Source organism: Lissotriton helveticus, chromosome 8 (assembly GCF_964261635.1).
Source record: "Lissotriton helveticus chromosome 8, aLisHel1.1, whole genome shotgun sequence".
In the NCBI taxonomy this organism is placed as follows: Eukaryota; Metazoa; Chordata; class Amphibia; order Caudata; family Salamandridae; genus Lissotriton; species Lissotriton helveticus.
The window spans coordinates 1,437,803,330-1,437,812,869 of record NC_136069.1 but is presented as its reverse complement, the minus strand read 5'-3'; the positions used below and the strand labels follow the sequence as shown (position 1 = coordinate 1,437,812,869).

Sequence of the window (9,540 nt, the reverse complement as noted above, 5' to 3'; positions counted from 1 at the left end):
CATCCTGCGCCACTGTTCCGCCACCCATGGTGTGCTGCATTTACAATGCGGCGCAGCATGGGGCAAAAAAGGCACAGATGTGTGACGCATCTGTGCTGTAAAGGTGGCGCATTGCTGGAGTTGTATCGTAAGTGCGATGCAGCTCCAGCAAGGATCAGGGGTGCCCCATCTATACAATGCTGCGTCAAGACCTATGCCAGCTTCAAGCAGGTGCAGGGTTTTGAAGCAGCTTTCTCCTATCTGATTGTAAATGCGGCACACCATGGGTGGTAAAGCAGTGGTGCACATTAACTGGTGCATGCCTGGGGATGTGCCATTTAATATAAATCTGCACTTTAACATTTGAGTATGTGCAGGGGACACAGAGTCGTTGAGGCTTATCCAAGGTTAAGAACAGATGAGTCCTGTCCAGTGAAAAATTAGACATAGGCTTCACCTGCTCAGCATCGCTGGACATGGCTAAATAATAGCTGCAAAATGTTACTCTTGTTAAATAATTTTACTATTATAATCTGTGAGATTTGTCTCTTACTCTGCAACATCTCATTGTTGTTGTCTTTCTTTAAAGATAAAGACAACCTCAACATGAGCGACAATCTGCAATCAGTTGATTTTGACCTCATCATTGAACTTGTAATTGAAACATCAGTGGATGTTGATCCATTGGATGATTTAAATCCTGAGGATGAAGAAGAGCGTGATGAGGATGCAGATTTGTCCGAATTATATGATATAGGATGGGAAGATGACCTGCTTGAGCCTTTGGAATTATAAACATTTATTTTTAAAATTTATAATGAATAAAAAGTAAAAAGGTAAACCGTTTAATTTAAAAATAAAGACACCTTCAAAAACAGGTTATGTGTAGTGTCTTCAATAAAATATTAAAATATGCTCATAAAATTAGATCAGATTCACATATAAAATAGCATAGGTAACATAAATATAAATCTCATTTCTTTTCTGCTACTTCTGTATTGTAAATTTGCAAGGACTAAAAAATCTTCTATTTAAAATGTCAAGTAGTGTGTTATGTTTTTGATCACTATTACTGATTTACTGTTTGATAATATTTTTTTATTAACATTTTTATTATATTTTTCCTCAGATTCAACTATGCCTACAAAAATAAGAGAGATGAAGGCTGCAAAACGTCAAAGACAGCAGGAGAAAAAAAAAATGCAGCAGTCCTCTAACAAAAAGATTTCTCAAGCGATGAAGAAAGCACCGGGTAAGAGCTCTAAATATTTCATAAAAAATATTTCAAATAAAAAAAATATTAGTACAGAAAATGTTTCAATCCATAACAACACAAGTAAATCAAATGGAAAGAAAAGGACAAATGAAAATGTTACTGCTAGAGCAAGAGATAAATCTGTGCATGATAGTAGAAGGAAACAACAGTTTACGGAGATTCGTAAACGAATGTTCCGTAACAGGATAATTGGCAATTTGTTAAAAAATATTAAGAAAGGTCAACAGAAATTAGTTTTTTATAGGAGAAAAAAAAAAGTTGAGAAAGTTATTGATCAGGCTTTTGAAATTAAACGTAAGTTATTTATTTTGATAATCAATAGAATTAGGAAGCTAAACAAGGCAATTTTTGATTTCAAAAGAAATAGTAGATGGAAGAGAATAGTTAATCGTAGTAATTTTTGTGAAGTTTTTTCTGGAGAATGGATACATAGTTCAAGCTGTGAGGCATTTTTTAATGAAGAGAGTTATTTCCAGGATAATGATTTGGTGCATGCAGTTGACATCAGTGGTCGTGCTTATGAAGTGAAAGATGGTTGTCCAGTTGAAAAAGAAAAACTTGTGACAACAGAGGCAGAAGAGTTGTTAGGTAATGAGGTTTTAGGAAGACGTGCTAAGGGTCCTGTGTACACCTGGAAGTGTAGTAGTATTTGCAGTGTGCGACAGGATTCTATCAATTTGCTTTGTGATTTTGTACGGTCATTTAACAAGAAAAGTTTGAAGCAGAAAATGAGGTTGTTGCAAGAATTAGATCCTTGCAGAGTGAGAGAAGTGACAGGTTTGCATGGTCATTCACTGGCTTGTCTTTCCAGGAGAGTATGCCAGAGTGTTTTTCATCATTTCAGGATGCTAGCAGTGCATCATAACAAAGTGAGGAAGTTAGTTAGACTGTTGTATTATGCTAAGAGTCCAGCAATTATGCTGAAACAATTATGTGCTGCTCTTCTGCATGGTTCTGAAATAGATGTGAGGAATATATGTGAAGAAATTGAGTTTTGTTACTTTGGAAGTAAAGAGGAGAATGTTGAAATTGAGCAAGAAATAGAGGGTCATTTGGAAGATACTGTACATGTTTCCAGTACAGATAATTTCCAGAGGGAAATTGCGACGTTTGACATGAAATCAAGTGAGAGGCCTAATTTCACTTGTGTGTGTTGTCGACGCACTTATTATAAGAATCAGACTAAGTTAGTGGATTTATATGCAAAAAGTGAAAGGGAAAATAATAGTGAATGGAAGGATTTTGCAACATACTTGATGGTAGAAAATTGTTTTGATTTGGGATTGGATCAACGTGTGTGTACTTATTGTTGTAACAAATTAAAACAAAACCAGATGCCTGCTAGAGCAGTTCATAATAATCTGGAATTGGTTGAGATTCCTTCTGAATTGAAGGACTTAAATACTTATGAATCTATTTTGATTCAAAGTATCCATCCCTTTCAGGCTATTGTAAGAATGGAGCCAAAGACAGGGAAATTGCCTCCATCAGATTTACAGAGAGGATTAAAGGGAAGAGTTGTTTATTTGCCTCTAGATTTGAAGAAAAACATTAACACAATTGGAGTAGAAAAAGTGGAAGAGGAACCTCTGGTTATCTTAGTTAATGGGGTTCCGACAAAGAATAAGAAAATATGGCAAGATTTAGTAGATGTTAGGAAAGTTAAAAAGGCAACATTGTATTTGAAAAAAAATAATAAATACTATAAGAATGTATATGTTGAAGAAGAGGAAGTAAGTGAGGAAGAGGATAGCGATTTGTGTGCTGGTCAAATTGAGAAAGTAGAACTCTCTACTAGTGAGGAAATATATGAACATTATAGTGTTCATCCTTTGCATTCAAAGGAAGTCATGGGGAATGCTATTGAGTTGTTTCAAATGAAACAAGCCAAAGGGAGTCCCATTAGTGTTTGGGAGCAAAGTTTGGAAGCTCGGTGTTTCCCACAGCTTTTTCCAACAGGTCAGGGAGGAAGATATGATGAGCGACCTCATCAAATTCCTGCTTCTGAATACCGGACTTTGCGATTGTATGCAGGAGATGCTAGGTTTCGACAATGCATTCCATATTTGTTTCATCTCCTGTTTGAAAGCGATCTGTCTGGACTGTCATATGCAGTGAACCACATCTTGAAAAGTGGTATACACATGCAAAACATCTCGGCAAGTGATTTTATGGATAAAGTGAATGTCCAAGATAGTATTTTGGATTCTCACCTGATTAATCTCATGGCGTGTCAGCGTGGTACTAATGAGTACTGGTACCGTCGTCATGGTGATTTAAAATGTATGCTGAGGAACTTAGGTACTCCCACATGGTTCCTCACTCTGAGCTGTGCCGAGTATGGCTGGGAAGACTTACTTGAATTTCTACGAGAGGCAAATGCTAACGTAGAAAACATCGAATTCAAGACACCCGGAGAACTGTGCTCTTTGGATCCAGTCAATGTATGTAGGTACTTCAATCATAGATTTGAAGCTATGATGTCTTTCATCATGAATAAGAAGAATCCACCTCTTGGAGAGGTGTTGGATTTCTTCTGGAGAAAGGAGTACCAAGCAAGAGGTGCTCCTCATATACATATGTTGCTGTGGATCAAGGATGCACCTAAATTTGGAACGGATCCAGATGACTCAGTGATGAGTTTCATCCAACAGTATTCTACGTGTGCTGTTCCAAACGCAAAGGAGAAGAAAAGCCTAAGAGAAAAAGTTCTGCGTTTCCAAAGCCATCGATGTGGAAAGTACTGCCGTCGTAAATTCCGAAACAAGGACAAGTTCTACACTAAATGTCGTTTCGGCTATCCACGACCGGTGATTTCTAAAGGAAGAGTAAACAGTTTGATGTCTTCGCTGCGACACAATGTCATGAAGAAATCACCTAAAAACACTTACAATTTGAAGAGGAACGAAGAGTCCAAGTACATCAACGACTACAACCCGGTGATTTTGTCCATGTGGAATGCTAACATGGATATACAGTTTGTGGCTGATAACTGTATGGCTGTGGCTCGGTATGTGACGTCTTACATCACCAAAAAAGAGAAGACAGAATTGAAGGATATGTGGGAGGACATTTCCCATGAAAAGAGCCTCAGCAAGAAGTTGTACAGTTTCAGTCTGAAGATGTTGTCGCATCGAGAAATCGGAGCGTACGAATGTTCTGACCGGTTGTCTTCAGCAAGTCTCTATGCCAAGTCCAGGAGTATCGTTTGGGCGAGTCTTGGTCTTGCTGCAACGCGTAATCGAGTTCTCAAACCTGTGCGGGAAATTGAGTATTTGGCGGAAAAGGAGCCAAACAGTACCGACATTTTGAAGACCAACATGTTGGATACATATTATCCAAATCGAAGCAGTCACCTCGAGAATGTTTGTCTGTATGAGGTTCTGCAAAATTACATGTTCAAGAGGAACATCAAAGAAGATACTGAGAAAGGAGTGTATGCTGTAATAGGAAGTGAGGGATGTCTGGTGAAGCAAAGAAAATGCCACTTGATAAACCATCGAAAATTGAGTGGCGAATCTCCTGAAAAAAAGGAGTTTTTCTATTTAGCACTTTTGCAACTTTTCAAGCCTTGGCGTGCAGAAGAGGAACTGCTTGGAGATTTCCTCTGTTATGAAGACTCTTTCAATGCCGCCAAGGAGACCATAGAATGTCCTGCTTTTCCCAAATATGTAGAAATGTTGAATGCGGAAATTGAGCAGGAAGCAACAATTGCAGCCGAGATTGCCAGAGACAGTTCTCAGGACAGTCAGAGTTCTGCTTCATTGAGTCAGGATCCACTAGGAGGACCTCTTATTGAAAATGAAGCTGCCACTGCTATGAATGAGGTGGAAAGAGCCATGGCACATGCTCAAGAGGATGTGGTTAACTTAGAAGAGTTGGAAAGGCAACTCAACGTTGAGCAGAGGAAAATATATGACGAAGTTACCATGCAAATTGATCATGGATTAAGTCATGATAAGAAAGAGTGCTCATGTACGTCGTTGAAGCCTGTCCGACTGTACGTGAGTGGAGAAGCGGGAACTGGAAAAAGTTTCCTCATTAAAGCAATTTCATGCTATTTGCAGGAAAGGACAGAGTCATCGCTGTCTTGTGTTGTCACTGCTCCAACTGGACTGGCAGCACATAATATTAAAGGGATTACTTTACATCGTTTACTGATGCTGCCAGTGGAGCATGACAACAAATTAGAATATCACAAGCTATCTGGAGATGCTTGTTTTGAAGTTTCAAGAATCTTGAGGAAAATGAAACTTCTTATCATTGACGAAGTAAGCATGGTTTCCAATGTCATGCTTGCCTTTGTGCATTTGAGGATGCAAGAAGTTCTCAAAACAGAGTATGATGTGTTATTTGGTGGCAAACACATCATTGTTTTCGGAGATCTTCTGCAGCTGACACCAGTGAAAGGGCAACCTGTGTTCAAAATGCTCACGCATGAAGATACCAGGAAGTGCCTAGGCAGCATTGGCAACGTCAATATATGGTTAAACTTCAATTATGCTGAACTGCATGAAAATATGCGTCAGGCAAAGGATGAAGTTTACAAGACTATTCTACAAGATGTTAGAATTGGAAAAGTGACCGAGCATGGAAAAGAAGCTTTACATGCACGATTACTGTCAAATTTATATCCAGAACAAGATGTTGTGCCTGAGAATATTTTTCAGAAAATTACTGATAAGAAATCTGGAATATGTTTGATGCCAACTCTTGCAGAATGTGCCAAATTTAACAACAAAATGTTGCATTTAGAAAAGCAAGAGATTGTGAAAGTGGAAGCTATTGATAGAGTACAGCATATGGGATCAACAATTATTTTGTCTGAGAATCTGAAATCAAAATTGGATTCATTAGAGAAGACTATATCTAAAACTGCAGGTTTTGAAAAGACTCTGAATGTGTGCTTGAACTGCCGTATAATTTTAAGAAGGAATTTACATGTTGAAAGAGGTCTGGTAAATGGATCAATGGGTAATGTTGTTGATTTTGTGAAATACAGAAATAGAGATGGAATTGAATTTTTAAAAATTAAATTTGATGGCATTGAGGAAGTACAGCTAATTGCTCGTTGTTCTGCTAGATTTTTGCTTGTAAAAGACTTATATGTTCGCCGTAAGCAGTTCCCTGTTTGCTTGGCATATGCGGTGACAATTCATAAATCGCAAGGTTTAAGTGTAGACACTGCATTGGTGAATATTGGCAGTTCTGTGTTCAAGGAGGGTATGGCATATGTGGCATTGTCACGAGTTAGAACTTTATCGGGATTGTACTTGATTGAGTGTGATGTCAGAAACATTTGTGCAGATCTAGATTGTGTTAAGGAATACAATAGGTTAAGAAGAGAGTATGCGCCACATTTGCCTCAGTTTCCTTTGTTTGAGAAACGTCTGGTAGGCCGGAAACGAAGAAATGAGAACAATACTGGGGAGGTTGTAGCAAAAAGACAAAAAGTGAATGAACCTAAAATTACAAGCAGAAACAAAGAGGATTCTGTTGAAGATGTTGTTGGTTTTCAGTTTGAAAACAGTTCTGGTGTCAACTGCTATGCTAATGTAGTAATGAATGTTTTGTTTTCTCTAAAAAATGTAAAAGAAGAGATTGTGGTCAATTCTGATCAAAGATTTTGCAGTTTGTTGAATTCTGTGTTAGAGAAATGTAGCACAGATAGAACAAAAATAGAAAGTGTGTCTGAAATTCGAAACCTGTTAGACAGATGTTCAGGGCAAACACAATTCTCTCAAAATATTCAGCAAGATTGTCAGGAGTTTTTAATGTATATGCTTGATGTATTACATGCTGAAGGTGTAGATGTAGATCAGCTGTTTGGGCTTTCTTATCAATGGCAGCATGACTGCGAGAACTGTATGGTATCAAGTACTACTAGTGTAGACTCAGAAAGATTTATATATTTAACTTTGCCAGACAGTAAATCAGTCTCCTTTAATAAGCTAGTAAACGCTGCTAATCACAGCATGGAGTGTAGCCAATGTAAATCTGAAATGATGTCCACATTATTTATACGAAAATATGGCCAGTACGTCATTTTAATGTTCCAACGATGTAGGCCTGATGGAACAAAATTGACAACTTTAATAAAAAAATTTGTAGCTTCGCAGTTGTCAATATCAGGAAGGACTTTTGTAACTACAGCAATTATATATCATGACGGCCCTTCAATATCATCAGGACATTACACAGCTTATTTAAAGTCTAGAAATGGCTGGTCATTCTGCAATGATTCTGTTTTAATTTTCAAAAAAAAATTGCCGTATGACCTTAAAAACTCTTACCTGGTGTTTTTAAAACCAAAATTTTAGGAAAATAATCTCGGGATATGATCTGTGGAATTTCAAGAAGTTCTAATGGCTCCTACACAATTTGGCCTTGAGGATAAGTGTAGTTCAGAGACATAACTTCTAATCAAAGGATTGGACATTATGGAGATGTATGTGCACTTTAAATGAGTTCAGAAAAATTGTTTCTTTTCATAAGCTAATTGAAGCAGCCAATCAAAACATGGAGTAGAGGGAATGTAAGTCTGCAATGCTGTCTACTGTTTTACATTGCTTTGTGATTAAAAGTGATGTAGAGAATTAAATAATTGTAGTACTCATAGAGGTAGTGTAAGTCTGCTTCATATTAAGCAGTATCAGTGTCATAGGAAATGTAGAACATGACTGACCAAGAAGGGGAAGATATTATTATTCCAGGATTGTGAAAATGATCTTCAACATTTTAATTCTGAAAGTTGCGGAAATGCCAAATGATGGGATTGGCTTACAAGAAATCCAAGAGTTATAAATATCTCTGACTAGATTTGGCCTTGTGGAAAATAGTGGTAGAGAGCAAGAAGTCATTTATTGCATGTAACGTGTTTTTAAAAACGATGGAGGTTTTCTTTCAGAAAGTGGCGGGCTGAAAGTAATAACAGCACAAAAGAGTGTAAGCTGTTTATAGGACATCCTTGGACGTCATGGAAAGTAAGTTAACTTTAAGGAGTTCTGAATTTTATTTTCTGATGTTGTATGGGTTTTTTAAACACAATCATTTTGATTGTGTTTTTTTTTCCCCGCTGTTACATGATGAATACCTTCAAGTCACTGTTTTTAGTGAATTTTGATACATTCTGAGAACAGCAAAAATAAACCATTTAACATGTATAATTAATTCTGTACTGTTTGCATTTATGATGTATATGTAGAACTGTGTAGGAGGCATGGAGAAGGTGAGTTTTCTGTAAGTGTTAAATTTATTGTATGCAGTGCTGCACTTCTACGTAATCTTTCATATGCTGGACTACATCTGCACAATGAGATACCTAAGCAAAGGAAACACAAGTGATGTGATTGTGAAATGAGCAAAATAAATTGCACATATTTCAATTACATCACTTGAGTTTCCTATCATTACGAATCACATTGTGCAGATCAAGTTTAGGTCTGTCCAGGGAAACATAGGAGGTTTCTACTTTGTTGAAGAGTGCAGTGGACATGACTCACTTCATTAGTAGACTTTCACAGATATTATCTCCTCTGTACACTTCAACAAGTGTAAATCTCATCTTGAACTCTGAGTAGGCCTCACCTCAAACAAATCTCTGGATAGGAGACATGTTATTGGCATACTGAAGCGACACTTTTCTGAAACAAGAGCAATGCAAAAGATGCACCATGTTTTAAGATAGTCCTCACTTCATCTGCATCAAGATACTGTTAGTTTAAAATGTATATCTTTAGCATTGTGTAGAGGACCTGGAGAAGCAGAAGCTTCTGTCAGTGTCAAAGTTGTTGAAAAACTATTTGTCCTTCAATATTTTCCCTTGTCTTTTGTAATTTTTAAATACATATTTTAATTTTTTTTTAAATGTTGGTTCTCTCTTTCACAGATTGAAAGTATAGAAATAAAATGTGATTAATTTAACAGCAATTACAAGGTAAATAGTTGTACTCTTTTCGTTACATTTCTATCACATTCACCTACTATTAGATCCACTGCTTCACTTCTTTAATCCTCAGTTTCCTGCCTTTGCTACTTTCCTCATTCCTTTCTCTATTACCTATTTACTCAACTCCTTCCACTCTTTTTCTCAGTCCCTCTGTTCTCATAGTTCCTCAGTCTTGTTCACTCACTCCATCTCTATTACTCTTAGTGTCTGTGAATTACTTTCCCAACTTTTTTTTTTTGGGGACCGCTTCCTGGGAAGTTGCCCGGTTCGCAAACCAGCAGCGTTATGGCAGTCCACCATTTTGTGTTTCGTTCGAATCAAGATACAAGATGGAGGG

At 37.3% G+C, this 9,540-nt stretch overlaps 1 long non-coding RNA gene across 1 annotated transcript; it reads left to right on the top strand.

The window, feature by feature from the left end:
• Positions 1 to 1,134: 1,134 nt before the first annotated feature.
• Positions 1,135 to 9,191, top strand: LOC144771997 (uncharacterized). Its single transcript, XR_013599584.1, has 3 exons — positions 1,135 to 1,231; positions 8,163 to 8,238; positions 9,144 to 9,191. It is a non-coding gene; the product is annotated as an uncharacterized LOC144771997 (long non-coding RNA).
• Positions 9,192 to 9,540: the final 349 nt, after the last annotated feature.